Source organism: Nyctibius grandis, chromosome 2, assembly GCF_013368605.1.
Source record: "Nyctibius grandis isolate bNycGra1 chromosome 2, bNycGra1.pri, whole genome shotgun sequence".
Classification (NCBI taxonomy): domain Eukaryota; kingdom Metazoa; phylum Chordata; class Aves; order Nyctibiiformes; family Nyctibiidae; genus Nyctibius; species Nyctibius grandis.
Window position 1 is genome coordinate 2,047,014 of NC_090659.1, and position 17,585 is coordinate 2,064,598.

Genomic DNA, 17,585 nt, shown 5'->3' on the forward strand with positions numbered 1-17,585 from the left:
GTTCCCCGTCTGCTGTTCATACTGTGTTTTAAGATAAACAAGCCGATCCTTTTCATTTGGCTGTCTTTTTCTTCTTTGTAGCTAACTGCCAGGCCACCTGAACAAATCAACTGCTCACAAGGTCCCCAAATAAACATGTCTTTTGGTACGGGTAACAGGTTAACTGGACAGAGGCAAATGAAACTCATTCCTCTTCATTTTGTCTTCTTTTGTAGTTAATCTGCTGGATTCAAAAACAATTCAAGGGGAGCTGGGCTGGATCTCCTACCCATCACATGGGGTGAGTTCACTAGACTGTGAAATGGGAAAGTGCTGCTACAGACCAATGTGCTATTTAACCATTGTTTCCTCTTCAGAGGGCACCGTGCAATAGCACTGGTTCTTTGGAGCTTCAAAAATAGTCTGCTCTAAACTTGCAATATATGGCTTATATAGCTGTGGTGCCTTTGCTTTAGAACATACATCCCACTGCATGTAATTCCCAGGAAGAGCTCACTATTATTGGAGAAAATGAAAGCAAGAGGTGCACTGAGCAAAAAAAGAAAATTGTCTTTAGTTACTGTTCATTCTTCTATCGCAATGTGTATTTCTGAAAAATATTATGGGACTGTTTCATAGTATTACTTGCTAATTTATTCAGATGGAAATAGTGGAAGGTGAAAAATGTGTGGACTTAAGCCAGTGCTGTAAGTACTTATTTGATAAGTTTTGTGCTGAATTGTTCAAGTACTGTTACTTATGAGTTAAAATGTTATCGAAGAAATGTCTAAATAATGTTCTTGAGGGTTGGCTTTTTTTTTTACTTACCTTGAATCCAGATCTAATGAAACTAGGTGTTCTATTTGGAGAAATAGAAGTGCAGTCTGAGAGCATCTGTGCTTTCGAACTTGCTAACTCCGTCATTTCTACATAGCATTTGCCACCAATCTCTTTTTAAAATTTTTGACTACTTAATATCAATGCATCGCCATCCAGTGGTGCTGATATCTGGTCACTCCCCAACTTCTTGTCTCTGTGGAATGTATATGTGTGTTTGTGTGTAGGAACAACCCATTATGCTCTTTCTACCTTGCATAGCGCAGATATGCAAGAAGACTCTTGCATTCCTGCGTTCTGTCCCACAAAAAAAAAAAAACAAACACTTGGCAGGCTGAAGCTCTGGTGTCTGGAGCTTCCCTTGCCTTCAGACAAGGCTGTGCCATCAAGTCTTTGCTGAAAGAAGGCACTCTGAGACCTGTGGTTCCTTATTTTCCTGTCCTGTCACTTCTCCCTACCCTCATCGTGCTTTGTTTCCTTCCTCTATGGCAGTCTTATTTTGGTTTTCTACCTTTAGGATGACAACTCCTAGAAGTTTTCATGCCTCTCTGCCTGTGTCTTCTCCCCTACAAGTAAACCTCTGCCAGAGAGTACTGCCACTTCTGAGTCCTTGGGAAATGTTGTTTCTGGTCTTGATAAGGGCGAGGAGTTGCTAGCTAAGAGTCCAGCCCCTGTCCTTTTCCAAACCACCTGCGTTTTGAATTCTCGGTGTTTGCACATATTTGCTCATTGGTTTGTTTGTAGGATCGTGAACATCCGCTTTTTGATTCTTCTGTGGCTTTGGGCAAGCTGTTACTTCACCTTTATCGCTTTTACAGAGATCAGTGGTAACTACTTTTGCATCTCTGCCTTATGGGATTCAGTTGTTAATATTTAAGTAGTGCCTTCTTGGTATTACCTGTTATGCAGGTGTTTAGTAGTATTTAAGGATTAAGGCTCGGTTTGTTTTTTGAGTTTATACACGGATCTCTCTCTGTGTCTCTGAACAAATTGTTCCAATCTCATGGGGCAGAAGTAGGAAGAGGGTTCATGTTTCTTTCTAGTGGCTGTTCCTGCTGACTTTTCCCAATAAGAAACCTCTATAAACAGGATGTGCAAGAGGGAACTCTCAACAATATCTAGCTCATCAGGTTTTTTTGTCTCTACTTGCATTTTTTTATTATTTTTTTTGTTTCTCTCCCAGCTGCCCTGCCCTCCTCTCCTTTACTCTTCTGCTCTGTTCATCTCCTTGCAGCTGTGCAGATCTACTGCTCTGCTCCCTGCAGCTGTGCCTCTCTTGCCTTGGATGCTTAAAGCAGTTGGTAGGGAATGATACAGGGTATCTTGGGGGCTATAAGAAAACCAGATGTGCTACATTACCCCACCAAAAAGGGCCCCCAGATCTCTCAAAGCAATTTGATTAGCTTCTGCAAGTTTTTATCAGGTAGATCCAGCACAAGTTGTTTGTGTGTGTCTGTGCATGCTGTTCCTATTTACTGTAATATCCACAGATACCAAAGCCAAAGTAAATCATGGAGTTGTACTGATGTTCTCACAAGTTAATGAAATTCTTAGTTAAAAATTGCATGGTAGTAATAATGTAGATCATGTACTGTGCGTGTTTTTGTAAGAGAACTGAGACTCTAAACTGTAGCCTTCAAAATACTGTGAAATTTTAAGCTTACATATTGAAACATGAATATAAAGTATAGAAATAGTAACATCTATCCTGTCTGAATTAGCATTTTGCTGTAAAATGTTGACAACTTGTACATCATGTGAAAGAGACACCTTCTTTTTACAGCCCTTTATTTATAGTCAATTAATTAAACCTGGTAAATATGGCTGCATCTGTCTCCTAGCTAACTAAAATATGAACTTAAACTTTAGTGGAAAAACATTATAATAAAGATGTCACATCATATTGAAAGATTGCTAATAGCATAGTGGTGATTTACAAGGTAAAGCTAATAGAGCTACACTTGGGGCTGTGATTCACAAATGAGAATATTGGTGGTGTGCCAAGTCTTCTCCAGCATGCAGCAGTGTTCTCATCTGAAGCCATAAATGTCAGTATACTGAGGCCGGTGACTTATAAATTTTTAAAAATAATTTAGCCATAGTGTTTAATAAACCTCTTACTAGGTTCATAATTTTATCTTACAATACATGATATTGATTGATTTCTGGCAAAACAACCGAAATTGATCATCATTTTCAGCATTCAATGGTTCTTTAAAGTCTGCCTCGACTTGGGCATATGTAATAACAGCCTTCCAGAAATTCCTGAATACTCATGTTAAGATTTATAGCTCATTTGTATTCAAAGATTTCTGTGTCCCACATAAGAACACTCTAATGGCAGTGTTTTAGACCGTGGTTAATAATATCACCCTGTAAGAATGTGATCTCTCCTTGAACCATCCCACACAGCCACAGTCTTGGCATCAGTAACACTGATCTGGTCAAGCTCACTAAAATCCCTGAAGTACAAAACATCGGCCCCTCTAAATAGTGAGGCAACGGAATTAAAATATATAATAGTGGGCTTTGCTGATGCTTGAGCATGATTGCTAGCAGCCACAAGGCCTGTATCCTGTACTACCATCTCCAGCACCTGCCTAGGCAACCTTTTTGTAATGCCAATCAGTCAAATACCAGTTCCATTTCTATAGGTTTCATTAAAGGGGAAAGAAAGAAGAGCTACTTAGTCTGTGCAGAGTATATTATTGATATGCTGATTAAGCATAACGCAAGTGATCATTAACTGCAATTCACATAAATTACAGCAGCACAGATGTGGGGGTTGGGAGGATAAAAAAGGAAGTCACTTTAATAATATACAATAGAAATGGGATGGATAATTCATACAGAACAAAAAGAATACAGTCTAAATCCTGCCCTGCATATTCATGCGAGTAGTTGTATTGGTTTCAGTATCTTTTTTTTTTTTAGTAAGAAAGATGTTTCTAACTTGACTCTAGCTCCATGTTCTTTGGGAAAGTTGAAAAAAAAATATTGTTATAATCACAGTATATTGTTCTGCAGTCACCCAACTTGTGACTTGATCTTTACAAGTTTATTACTCATATTTATGGACTTGAAATTTTGGGGCACTTTTTTTTTTAATGACATTGATAGAAAAGTAAAAGAGAAATCACACTTATCTTGTTTTGCTTGTAGCCTAGATAAAAGAATGCTCTGGCATTTTTTTTATTGTCATGTAATAGGTAATTGGAAAAAAACCAAAAAAACAAAAAACAAAACAAAGCAAGCCGATCACCTCAGTAATGGGAACTGGCTCATAAGTATTAGAGGAGAGAAGGGTAATACTCCCTGCTTCTGTAATAGTTTGTGTTGTGCTAGGAAGGCTAGAGTGTGCGTGACTGAGATTAATGAGAGTTTTTCCATCAACCAAAATTGGGTTAGAATCCAAAAATCCAAGTGAAAATGAGGAAAATGCCTCCTTTCTTATATTCCAAAAGCCTGAAAGTAGTTTTGTCACATTAGACTGTATTACTGCCTACCCATGACAGTGACGATCTCCCTGGCTGCATTTGTTCTGGTTTCAATAGTCAGTTAATGTGTGGCACTGTAAAAGCTTTTTCGCCTTTTTTTTGTGGGATATCGTGGACATAGTGACTGAAAAAGGCTCTGACTAAATATGCATTTCGATATCCCTTGTGACTCGATGAAGGTAGAGGAGAACTTGTGCAGAGTTACGTTTTGCCTGTGATTAAGGTGCACTCAAATAAGCTGCATTCAAGAATCAGTTATTCAGGCTGCTGTGAACGGAAGGTTTCTCCTTTATATGGAAGACGTTTTTCAAGACTAATAAGTATTTCCATGAGCGGTGGAAATAATGAGGTTGGTTTTCCTGCAGCTTTGTGTCTTGTGGTAAATTGCATCCTGTGAGTGAAGGGTTTTTTGCAGTAGGTCTGTAATGCCAGCGGGTTTCCTGATGTCACGCTTCAGCCTTCCCCTCAGCTGGGCACACAGAAAGTTTCTCTTCCTCACATGTGTCTGGTGTTCTCACACCACTGCAGAATCTTAGGACAGCTGAGCCATCAAAAAAACTTGAAACTGGACAACAAATACACAATTTATGAAACAACCTATTTTTAGTTTTCTTTTGATCTTAGTCTCTATTCATTTTTTGTCTGAGACACCAAACTTATCTTGTCAACCTCTAAGCGATACTGCATTTGAAGTGGGGAGCGTTAACCGAAATCACCAGGTGGTTGTGAAAATGAGTTTCAAAGTAAAACAAATGATATCAAACAATTGGCATGAGACAAACGATTGAAACTGAAAGATATCTTTGTAAAATAAAAAATAAGTACTTTTTCCCAAAATTAAAACAGGCATATTACGCTATTATACACTTTCTTTTTTCCTATTCATTAGCAGTGGAATTTCCTTAGTACTTCTTAAACAAGGCGTTCTGTTAAAACCAAGATTTATCTATGTTTTGCCTGAGCTTTGGTCTCCTTACAACTTTATATATTTCCTAGTGTCTCCCTGCCTTTCACGGCTTGTGTATCAAGTCTGAAATGCAAGCAGACTGTTTTGGCGATTGAAAGTCAAACTGACCACTTGGGATTCTGTTTTTGTGAATCATAGACTTTGTTTTGTCTTACACTGAATGGCTGATTGAGAAAGCAACTTATTTGCTTTTTTCTTTATTTCTCTTTTTTTTTTTCCCCTCCACTAAGATATTTGCTTTTGAGGTGCACTGAAAGTATATTTGTTTCATTTTGTTCTCCCTTTTTTCAAAATAATGAAAGAGACAGTGTTAAAAAATAAGAGCACTTCTACTATAGCTTTCCTAAGTTCTTCCCTTCACCTCCAATTTTCTGTAATCAAGCACGTGCTATTTTTTGGTTTTAGACTTCTTGTTTTCTTCCTAGTAGAATAAAACTATTTGAATTTATTTGTATTACTATAAAGTGAATGTGATTTTGCTTTGGAGAGGGACATTTAAAAATCTGCCTCTTTTGAACTAAAATCTTTTCGTTCACACTCAGCCTTGAATGAGAATGCAATGGTGGTTTCTTCAGTCTCCGGGTGCTGCTTTTACACAAAATCTGAACATGATGAAAAATACATTTATTTGTACTGTACTTTCCCCCCCTTTCTGACACGTATTGCTTTTAGCAATATAAAGCTATGAGATATGTCAGATGATTATTTTAATTATATGAATATTGATCAGCATTGCTTAGTACTGCTTTCTGAACATAATGTGAAAGTTTTGTTGATGTCTTCAGAAGCGGTATGCGAGTAGTCAAGGGTAGAATGTACTTTTGGTGTACTTTCACTGGCTTTCACTTTTGTTTCATCTGCACACTATCTTCAGCTGCTTGCACGAAGCATACATTCAAAGTGGAAGTTTGAATCAAAAAAGTTACGTGGAGTTGACTAAACAAATGGGGGAAATGTTTTGAAAAAAAATGAGATAATGCATATTACTTCAAAATTATATTTATGACTGTCTTTTGTTATGAATTCTTACCAGAAAGAAATGCTTTTTTAAAATGTGGAGCACTGTCATACTCTTTAGACGTGTTATTTTGATAATTGTAGTCTGTATTGCGTTCATTTGAAAAAATCAGTACGATCATAACGGTACTGTGTTCTGGTACATTTTAAAAACAGCTTTTAACTTGACATAAAGTAAAAAGTGTGCTAATTTCTATTCCATGATCATCATTAAGGAAGGCACAAAGCCTTTTTTTCCCCTTTCTTTTGAAACTAGCATTTTTACCATGTTACTTCAAATTATGAGATTTCTATTAAAAAAAAATTGCAGCAACAAAAAAAAAGCTAAATGTACAATAAGTGCAATGTCCTTGTACCATTTTTTATAATGAAAAATATGGAAAAATCCCCCATATTTCATTAGCCTCATCAGTCATTTTACTAACTGGTAATAGGTTGCTGAAGGTTGGGTATCAGTTTTCTGTGGTTTCAAATAAAAAAAAAAAAAAAAGAACAAGTTTTGGCTTCTATTCCAAGAGTTAAATAAATATCTTATTTAGAGTTGGAATTGCAGATACTTCAGCTTCCAATTTTTCTTTTTAACTTTCAAAGCTTAGAAACGACATCATTCTCCTCATGGGCAGAATTTTATTTCTGTCAGCCTTGTCAGCATAAATGCAGGCCGTTTGTGAGAGGTTCTCTCAAATGGCCTGATCACCGTGAGATATTTTTCCCTTTGTAAAGAAACGCTTACTTCATAATGTTATTCATTTTCTTTTGTGCTGAATTTATTTGCATAAACCAGAATAGAACAGAGTAAATACAGTAACTGTCATGAAATACGACGTTATTTATCACAGGGGCACACTGCAGTCCATTTTAAGACTGTTTTTATAACATCAAACCACAAGAAGAGTAACTACAGTCTCCAGTTAAAAATGCCCATAAACGTTTTCGCCTGATAGCTTTGCTGTGGTTCTGCATTTTTTATGGTCTAAATAGTTTTGGGAGGTAATTTATTCAGGCTATATATTTTTTTTTTTCTTCCAGATTTCTGAAAATATTCAGTGTGAAATGATTTCCCGTGTAGAATGGTGTTTTCTACAATTTAAAATTGTTCTTTTAAAAGATACTGTAGGCGTGTAGTGCACTGATGGACGGAGGATGCGGTAGTTTCTAGGCAGGAGACACGCGTGTTCCTTCATTTTCCCCCTTCAAAGTTGTTTGTGAAAACAGCCTGAGGATTCTGTTAATTAATTTCCTAATTTCGCACACTTTTAACTTGTCCAGAGCGGTTTTCCAAGCCTTCCTGTTAGCCTTTCCGTGAGGAGAAGCAGCCTCAGGGCCCGGAGGTGCGCGGGCTCCCGGCCGCAGGCGGCGGGGCGAGCGCTTCCCCTCCCCTGCGCCGGCGACGGGAGGGGCGGGTGAGCGGGGCTCGGGGCCTTGTGCCAGCCGTGAGGCCGCTACGAAATACGGTTTCCCCGGGGGCGAGGGCGCCCCTGAGGGAGGAGGAGCGCCGCGGGAAGCGGGCAGCCCGCGCGGTGTTTGAGGAGGAGTATGGCGGGGCGCGGGACCCGCCGGACCGTTCCCCTCACAGCCCGTGACCGTGGCCCGGCCCGGCCCGGCAGGTGGCGCTGGTCCGTCACGCGGCCCCGCACAGCCCACCGGCCGGGGCCGGGCCGTGCCTGACCGCCCCCGGCTTCTCGGGCGGTGGGAGGGAGGATGTGGGCCCACGGCAGGCTCCTCTTGGCTCCTGCGTGGTTGGGCTTGCCACCTTCTTTTAGGCAGCTGCTGTCGTTCCCTTTAGGTGTGCCGTCCGGCTCCAGGACAGAGCAAGCAGAATCACAGAATCACAGAATCAACCAGGTTGGAAGAGACCTCTGGGATCATCGAGTCCAGCCATTGCCCTGACACCACCCTGTCAACTAGACCATGGCACTAAGTGCCATGTCCAGTCTTTTCTTAAACACCTCCAGAGATGGTGACTCCACCACCTCCCTGGGCAGCCCATTCCAATGGCTAATGACCCTTGCTGAGAAGAAATTCTTCCTGATGTCCAACCTGAACCTCCCCTGGCGAAGCTTGAGGCTGTGTCCTCTTGTCCTATCGCTAGTTGCCCGGGAGAAGAGGCTGACTCCCACTCCACTACAACCTCCCTTCAGGTAGTTGTGGACTGCACTAAGGTCACCTCTGAGCCTCCTCTTCTCCAGGCTAAACACCCCCAGCTCCCTCAGCCGTTCCTCGTAGGTCAGACCCTCCAGACCCTTCACCAGCTGTTATTGCAGTTCTTTGTGTGCTTGATTTGGTTTGGAGTGGAAGGTGCTATGGTGAAGTGCATGTTTCATGCTTGTGTTCTGCTTTTAATCAGTGGTTGAGCTCTACGAAGGATATACTGGGTTTAAGGGCTCTTTGCACTGTGTGTAGATACTGTCTTAGACATAATATGGTGGTGAAATCTGTGAGTTTTACTCGGTGACGTTTGGGCCTTGCATCTGTGTTAGTTTTCCCTGCCTAACTGCTCTTCCTCGATGTCTCTCAGACTGGAACTTTATTTCCAGCTGTTAGATTTTCAGAGGCCCCAAAGGGTAATTAAGGCACGCAGAATGATTGCCAGTTCTCTTTTAGCACGTGTACGTATGGATGAGTGCTGTGCTGCTGCTATGTGGTTTGTATGCTGTTGCATTAGACGAGTAGGGGCAGTCAACACCATCCTTCCTCAAGGGGCTGACAATTGATTTTAGTTAGACTCCAGGGAAAAAACTGGAATCACTCTATGTTCTTGTTTTTAAACAAAATAAAAACCTAAACCCAAAGTGAATGTTTTAAATGTACAGGACAGTTACAGTTTACAGTAGCTGAAGCTTAGTTGCTAAATTGGATGTCAACATTCACATACACTGCTTTCTGCATAGAAAAGCTAGGGCATGGTAGGAATTAGGGGGTTTGTATCCTTTATCAGTTGTTTATCTTAGAACATTAAAGGTAGATTTTGACCACCAATCCTTTAATTAGTGCCTGTTTAGACTTCAATGATATTGAGAAAAAAATTGTGGTGCCCAAAAATTGTGACTGATGGAAGCGGTTGATCGTGTTGGTTATGGATCAGGCTGCAGAATGGCATAAATCAGAATCTAATTTTCACTTGGAATCTTTTTTAAAATTTGATACTGAAATGTGTCTCAGTTTCAGAGATGTAGATTATCAGAGAAATAATAAAATGTTGTTTAGAAGAGTTGCTAGGAGGCCACCTAGCCCATCCAGTCTCCTGCTTGATGCAGGACTATTGCTTACGTTGTATCAGGTCAACAGCTATGGCTTTGGGTGTGGTGGAGTCTGGGAAGCCTCTAAGGACAGAGATATCACAGCCTCTCCAGGCAGCCTGTTTCAGTGCTGTGCAGGCTTATCGTGGACAGAATTCTGCCTGATGCCTAATCTGAATCTCTCAAGACACAGTTTGTGGCTGTTTTCTCTTCTTACACCATCTGTCGCTGCTGAGGAGAGTTTGGCTATGTTAAGTCCCTTTCAAGTTGTTGCAGTCTGTAATTAGATCACTCCTTAGCTTTTTCTTTTTACAAGACTGAACAATCCCTGCTCCCTCACATCATGTTCTTTTGTCCTCTGACTGTCTTGGTATTGAGCAATCTTATTAGTTGCAATGCCACCCTCATTGCCATAGTAGCTTCCTTAACTGGGGGGGATGAACACGTGGAAAACCTCTACTAGGATGGCAGAAGAAATCCAAGAGTGGGAATGGAGTAGGAGCTTAGGTGCCTTATCTATGTAACTGATCAAGTGTTTCAGTCTAGAAACAGTTCACAGGCAATGTTGTATTTTATTTTACATTCTTTTTACCAGCCAGGGATTTGACAAGTAGAAGCTGGGTTCTGGAGGTGTTGAGATTTCTTGGAAAGAGAAGATAACAGCATAATATGGCTTACTTCTCCACAGCTCCTAAAGATGAGAAATCTGGTCCTATACTAGCTTTTTATCCAAAAACTCCTATAATCGGAGACATGTTTGTCTAGAGTCTGAATATTTTGAAGGCTTTTTCTAAGAGCTTTTTCCACGATAGCAAAAAATCTTAAGTTTGTATATTCTGCCTGAATATACAGGCAGAAAGGGAGTTTTTATTTGTTTAAGATTTGGTAGCAGGAGTGCTTTTCTGATTTGAGTGTTTTGTGTTTTTTTTTTCTCTTTTTCCTTAAAAAAGGCAAATGTTTCATGAGGGTGACTAGGGCACAAAAAAAAAAGAGGGCTAAGGAAGTAGCGGCAGCTGAACTGAAGGTGAGAACTTTGGGTAGAATGACATTAAACAGTTAAAGCCTATGTGGAGAGAGGTGTCAGGTGTGAGGGCGAGTGAAGAATCAAGACTGAAATCTGCAGAAAGGAACCTGGATTTAAACTGCTTGTGGAGCTATTCCTGCTGCCTTCCATCTGGAAGACTTGGAGCTTCATTCCCATGTGACAGTAGGGAATAAAGATGCCACAACAACCTTCATGTTCCAGAGGAAAGGCAGGACCCTTTGGCTTCTGCAGGAGGGAGAGAGCTTGGGTTAACTCCTCGCTTCCCTGTGGTTCTGACTCCTTCCTTCATACAGCAGAGATGGATTCAGCGATGTTTGTGCCTGTCATCTGTTCAAAACTGCCTTCATGAACCTGTGTGTAAATATTTACTAGATGTCCAAACAAACAGGATTCTTACTTAACACGTAATGTTAATGCAAAATTAAAATCCCAACCAGGACTTTAGAAGTTAATTTTCTTCCTGGCTGTGTAGTTTGATAGATAACGTGCAGTGCATTCCATGAAACCTACGGGATCTGTAACCTGGCAAAGCAAACATTGCTACTGGAACTGGAGCGTTTACGTTCCCTGATATCCTTGTGTTACCTGTTTAACTTTCACTAATACTTTTGTGACACACTATTAATAAACGTAATGTATTCATGACAGTAATTTAATTTTACTCTGAAACCTGGTAATAAATGTTTGAACTGTAGAGCGTTTATGTAGAAGTATTTAGCCTGAAGAAATGTTTAGAGGAGAAGCTGAGCTGCGCTTCTCCTGATGGCACTGCAATTGAGCAGCGTGTATTCAGAAGTAAATGGTTTTCAGATTAGAACATTCTCTTACAATGAAAACATCCAGAGGGGTGAACGTTTGTAAGATTGGTAGAAAAGCACTGTGTGGATAAAGGACAGTCGGGGTGGTGAAGTAATGCACAAAATAAATGTGCAGCCCAGGTGGAAACTTTCCCTCTACTACGTGACCGATTTGCCAGGACCACAGGATTCCTGAATTACTATTCTCTTGTAGACTGGGAACTAACTGGAAGTATCTCCCAAGTACGCATGTGACTAAACAGAGGTATTGACTGTAAAGCACAGAAGATGAGATGGGATGGGCAGACAACATTTCCCAAATCTTGGAACAAACCACTTACTGAGTGTCAGCACTGTCACATCTTTAATTTTCATAGTGATTAATTTTCATAGTGATTAATTTTCATAGTGATTAATTTTCATAGAGATTAATTTTCATAGAGAAGGCTATGCATTATCTCTCTCATGCTGTAGCAGGGGGTGGATTGTGGGCTATTCCTCTTTTTGAGTTCCTGAAGAGTTTGTGATTTTATTTTAAAGTGTTGATAAGTAAAATAGAAGCAGAAACCAAGAGAATGGAGAATGTTTTGGAAGTAGAAAGTAAATGTGGAGTGTTGGTGTTCTTAAGATTTTAGGAAAACTAATAGATATGTGGCATACTACATCTTGAAAATTCAGTTGTTGCATGTGACTGCACTAGTGCAATGTCTTGATTTAGAAGGTGGAGGGCAGCATTGAACTCATAGAGCTAACTGACTTGGTTAAACCACTATTAATAGAGAGACAAAGTGAAAGGTCTGCAATTTGTAGGTTGAAATGGAGTGACTTTGAGCACTGAGCAAAGAAAACACAGTTTTACTTGACTGAGAGTTGTGTTTTAATCTGAAGAATGGCAGGCCTCCAGATAGAAGGTGTAAAAGAGTAGTACGATCTGTTATTAAGTATATAATCTGTTTGTGTTTATGTCCTTTTAAAAACGAAAAGAATTCAACAGTGGGGCAAGGAAGTATCTGAACTGAAGGTGTGCTCTTGGACTCTTGAACGACTGATGTAAAAAGGTTTGCAGGATTATGTCTGCCATCCTGTTTTATGTTAAATATAAAACGTATATTTAATTGTTTCTGACATGTTTGGAAGTGAACTTTTTTAAGCCATATACTTTTTAACTGGTGCATGTTAGAGGTATTTACAAACGCTGGTCAAATGTGATGTAGATTTGTTTAACCTAGTTTACTAATTGAGTTAAAGGCAGTGCTATGACAAAATGTAAACAAGTTTTGGCATGGCCACTTGCAATGTGTTTTATTTAGAAATCAAGTTCATTTAGTAACTAGGGCACTGTTTTTTTTTCTCTTTTGTTATGCCTTGTTTAGGAAAACTGATTTAAATATACAGATTCAAATCTTCCTTTTGCACTCTTCTGTAAAACAGAGATTTTGAATTAAAACCTTACAAATTCTTTTATTTACCTGTTCATATTCAGCAAAAGTTACTCATCCAGAAGAGACCTAGGAAACAGACAAGAAACAGTTTATTTCTGTTCCTTTTCTTTTTTTTTTAAACAAATGTTTTTTATAAAACAAAAAAAAAGGGGGGGGAAGAGGAAGAGAAGAGCAAAACTGTGAGTGATATCATTCCATTCAGCTTATTTTTTTACTGCTAAATTTCCCCTCTTCACCATTACAGGAAGAATAGACCAATCTTCCTGTCTGTGTTTCTTGCCAGTGAATGCTTTGGTCCAGTTGTTTCCTCTTGTTACGTACAGCAAGATTCTATTGACTGCACGGGAGGAGTTTCCTGGATGTAGTTGAGTGCCAGATCTGGAGGCTTCTGAAGCCTCAGTAGGACGGGAATAGTGTAGAAGTCTTTTCCAGTGCTCTGCTGTGGATAGCGCAGAATTAACTGTGTATGTTCTCAGAACTGGGTATTCTGGAGGAATGTCATTTATATTGCTGTACACCTCAGCTGTTCTTTTAGGATACAAGCATTCCTGAGTTGATTTGGTGACCTTCTGTCAAAGGTTGAAAGATTCTGTATGGTGTCTTATCAGTGCAAGGACATTCTTCAGCTGTGGTGTTGGTGCGCATCTCTGGAACATACGTGTGTACAGATAGATGCTCCTGTACACTGTATACTATAGAATTGAAAAAAATGACCATTTACACAGTTACAATATTAGAATTGAATCCCGCCGTGTTTAGCTTTGTCTATTAAGGAAATAGGTTTTAGAAATCATGACGTAAATTCTGTTATTTTTCATCCATCCCTAATAACTTTTGAAGACTGCGCCTCTGATTTCAGCTACATTTGACTGGAGGGGGCTGGGCAGCACAGGTCTCAAACATACTTAATTCCTGCGTTTCATGTAAGGAGGACTTAGTCTTCTGTTGAGTAGCCTCACTCAAGCTGTAGTTGTTAACCGTTGCAGTATCTACATGGAGGACAGCCGTTATAAAAGTCCAACTCAGGAAAATCATTTCGATAAAGCTTCATGTCCCTAAACATAAAGTCAGATGAGCAGCAGATAAAAACCCGTATGAAGCCAGGCTTCCTTAGTTCTCACATGCATAGGAATTGCTTGTTCTAGGACGCTTCCTTTGACTTTGGAGGGCTTCTGAGGCATGGTGCCGCGAGGTGCAATGGCAAGTGATGGGTGTGACCCCACGCAGGACGTACATCTCCGTTTCACTGCATAAAACCGTAATACATGGATAGAATTTAAAAGGCCCTAGAAATACTTGTGTGTTTGAAAGTTGATGTTTATATTCCTAGCAATTAGCGTCCTTTAGAAAGTCTTAAGCATGTGATTCTGCATTTGAGAGAGAAACACTTTAGGGATGTATGTACATGCTCACTGTGTTGTCCACTGAAATATGATTGTGTTGAGTATTAATAGTATTTGAAAATTATACAAGAACAACAACAACTGCAATATCTGCTAGCAGTTAATGATATAGAAGAAAGTGATACAGGAGTAAAATATTGGAGGTGTGAGTGGGAAGTAACCAGCTGCTACTTAATACATGTATGACAGAAAACTTTTGATCGTAGATATATCAGATGACAAGATGATGTTAGGAGGTCTCTGTTTCCTAGCAAAGGAGCATCAGAACCATTACCATAGCTGACATAGTTACTTCCCATCTGAATGCTTTCAACAGTGTGGGTTAGTTGAAAAGGTTTATGTAGAAAAACAGAGGGAATAATGAAAAGGGTGTCTAGAAGAGTTACCCTGATGAATTTCTTAAACTTAATTCTTAGCAGGAGACAGAATCACTTTTATCCTAGCAAGTGTATCACTCTGGACAAAGTGAAGGATGGACAAAGCTCTAGGGTCTATAGTGTATTAAAGTTGTTGTTAACCTACCTCTGAACCCATTTTAGAGAGGAATTGTGTTGGATTTACATTTTAACTAAAAGTAAAATATGGCTTCATGCAAGTAATGCTCCAGCACTGAACATAACTGTGTTCATAACTGAACAAATCTATGGGCCCTGATGGGATGCACACGCAAGTGCTGAGGGAGCTGGCAGTTGTTATTGCCAAGCCACTCTCCATCATCTTTGAAAGGTCGTGGAGAACAGGAGAGGTGCCTGAGGACTGGAGGGAAACCAGTGTCACTCCAGTCTTCAAAAAGGGCAAGAATGAGGACCCAGGAAACTACAGGCTGGTCAGCCTCACCTCCATCCCTGGAAAGGTGATGGAACAGCTCATTCTGGATGTCATCTCTAAGCATGTGGAGGAAAGGTTATCAGGAGTAGTCAACATGGATTCACCAAGGGGAAATCATGCTTGACCAATGTGTTGGCCTTCTATGATGACATGACTGGCTGGGTAGATGAGGGGAGAGCAGTGAATGTTGTCTACCTTGACTTCAGCGAGGCTTTTGTCACTGTCTCCCATAACACCCTCATGGGTAAGCTCAGGAAGTGTGGGTTAGATGAGTGGGCAGTGGGGTGGATTGAGAACTGGCTGAATGGCAGAGCTCAGAGGGTTGTGGTCAGCAGTGCTGAGTCTAGTTGGAGGCCTGTAGCTAGCGGTGTTCCCCAGTGGTCACTACTAGGTTCAGGCTTATTCAACTTATTCCTCAGTGACCTGGACAAAGGGACAGAGTGTACCCTCACCAAGTTTACTGATGACACCAAACTGGGAGGAGTGACCGATACACTAGAAGGCTGTGCTGCCATTCAGCAAGACCCGGACAAGCTAGAGAGTTGGGTGGAGAGGAACCTCATGAAGTTCAACAAAGGCAAGTATAGGGTCCTGCACCTAAGGAGGAATAACCCCACGCACCAGTACAGGTAGGGGGTTGACCTGCTAGAAAGCAGCTCTGCAAAGAAGGACCTGGGAGTACTGGTGAACACAAGTTCACCATGAGCCAACAATGTGCCCTTGTGGCCAAGAAGGCCAATGGTGCCCTGAAGTGCATTAGGAAGAGTGTGGCCAGCAGGTTGAGGGAGGTTATCCTCCCCCTCTACACTGCCCTAGTGAGGCCACACCTGGAGTACTGTGTCCAGTTCTGGGCCCCCCAGTTCAAGAAAGATAAGAAACTACTGGAGAGAGTCCAGTGGAGGGCTACAAAGATGATCAGAGGACTGGAATATCTCTCTTATGAGGTGAGGCTGAGGGAGCTGGGTCTGTTTAGCCAGGAGAAGACTGATGGGGGATCTTATCAACACTTACAAACACCTTTGGGGCGGGTGTCAAGGGGATGGGGCCAGACTCTTCTCAGTGGTGCCCAGAGGCAGGACAAGGGGCAACGGGCACAAACTGAAACATGGGAAGTTCCATCTGAATATGAGGAAAAACTTCTTTACTTTGAGGGTGACAGAGCACTGGAACAGGCTGCCCAGGGAGGTTGTGGAGTCTGCTTCTCTGGAGACATTCAAAACCTGCTTGGATGCAACTCTGTGCAACCCACTGTAGGTACACCTGCTTTGGCAGGGGGTTGGACTAGGTGATCTCCAGATGTCCCTTCCAACCCCAACCATTCTGTGATAATAAAGAGACTAGTTAATTTCATCTTTTTTTTTTTTCCACCTTGTTCAACCTAAATGTGAGTAGTATTTTGTAAATATGATGAACTGAAGTTAATATAAACTGTTATATTTTGGCACCACATTTTGTGCCAGCTGTTCAGGGGGATAAAGTCATGGCTGCAAAGGACAGAGGTGAAATAAGTGTCTGAAGAGAAATCACTGCTTCAAAACAGCTATAAATGCCTTTGCTGTGAAGAGAGAATGAATACAGAAGTACAATAAGCAATCACTGATGGGTGGTGTGAGCAATATGTATAGTATACTCGGCAATTGGAAAGGTTATGGAATGGTTAATGGCAATATTAAAATTATAATAACGTAAGAGTGCCAAAAGGTCAAAATAAATAATAAAAACATATTGTGTTATCTGAGAGAGAATGGGTCAATTAAAAAAATTTGAGGGATCTTAGAAATGCCTCAGGATAATTTAATTAATATGGGATTTGCCTAAAACCAAAATTAGCTTAAAGAATTGTTGCAATGTCCACAAATCTTTAAAACTCTGTAAACCAGGAGTAATGCAAGAAAGATCGTCCTGGGCTAACTGACTGTGGCAGTGATTTAGCATTAGCTTTTCTTGGTGATGCTTGGCATTTTGGGTACTGAAAGAGCAGGGATATGGGGGAAAACAATAGATAAGAATGTAACCGATGTCCACAGCAAATGTTGTGTGGAAGGAGATGGAACTAAGGAGAAGAGCTAAAGGGAAGAAATTCAAGAAGAGGGAGAAAACAGAACAGTGAAGGATGCAATCTTCCTTTAAAATATATAGCTGTGTATGAGCAAGCTGTGAACTGAGAGAGCGAGCCATATGGCTTACAGATTAAATATTTTTTTCCTGCTGTTTGTTGAACTAGTAGTAGAGAATCTATGTATGTTTGCTTCATACCCTGTGGTCTGTATGACAGCATGGTCCTTGCTCTCCAAAGGGCTGTCTGTGCTCCTGGGAGTCCCAAAAGGTGAAGGTGAGCAATGGGCAGCTCTGGGACCAGTGTCTCCTCCCACAGCAGCCATCTGTCAGCAGTTTCATGTTGTATCGTTGGGGTGTTACTCTGGGAAGTTCCTGAATCCTTTTACTGGTCATGTAAAGTAGCTGTGGGATGAGAATGGTGTGGTGAAGGGTAGGGGTGGGAGACCAGAAGACAGGCAGGCAGCTGGATCCTGTTG

General features: G+C 40.7%; 1 protein-coding gene across 1 annotated transcript in view; it reads left to right on the plus strand.

Annotated features, from left to right (window-relative positions):
- Positions 1-223: 223 nt before the first annotated feature.
- EPHA3 (EPH receptor A3) overlaps positions 224-17,585 on the plus strand; it is a 229,351-nt gene continuing 211,989 nt past the window's right edge. Inside the window, exon 1 of the mRNA XM_068425163.1 lies at positions 224-280. The gene's annotated coding sequence lies outside the window, so the exon portion shown is untranslated. The remainder of the gene's footprint in view (positions 281-17,585) is intronic.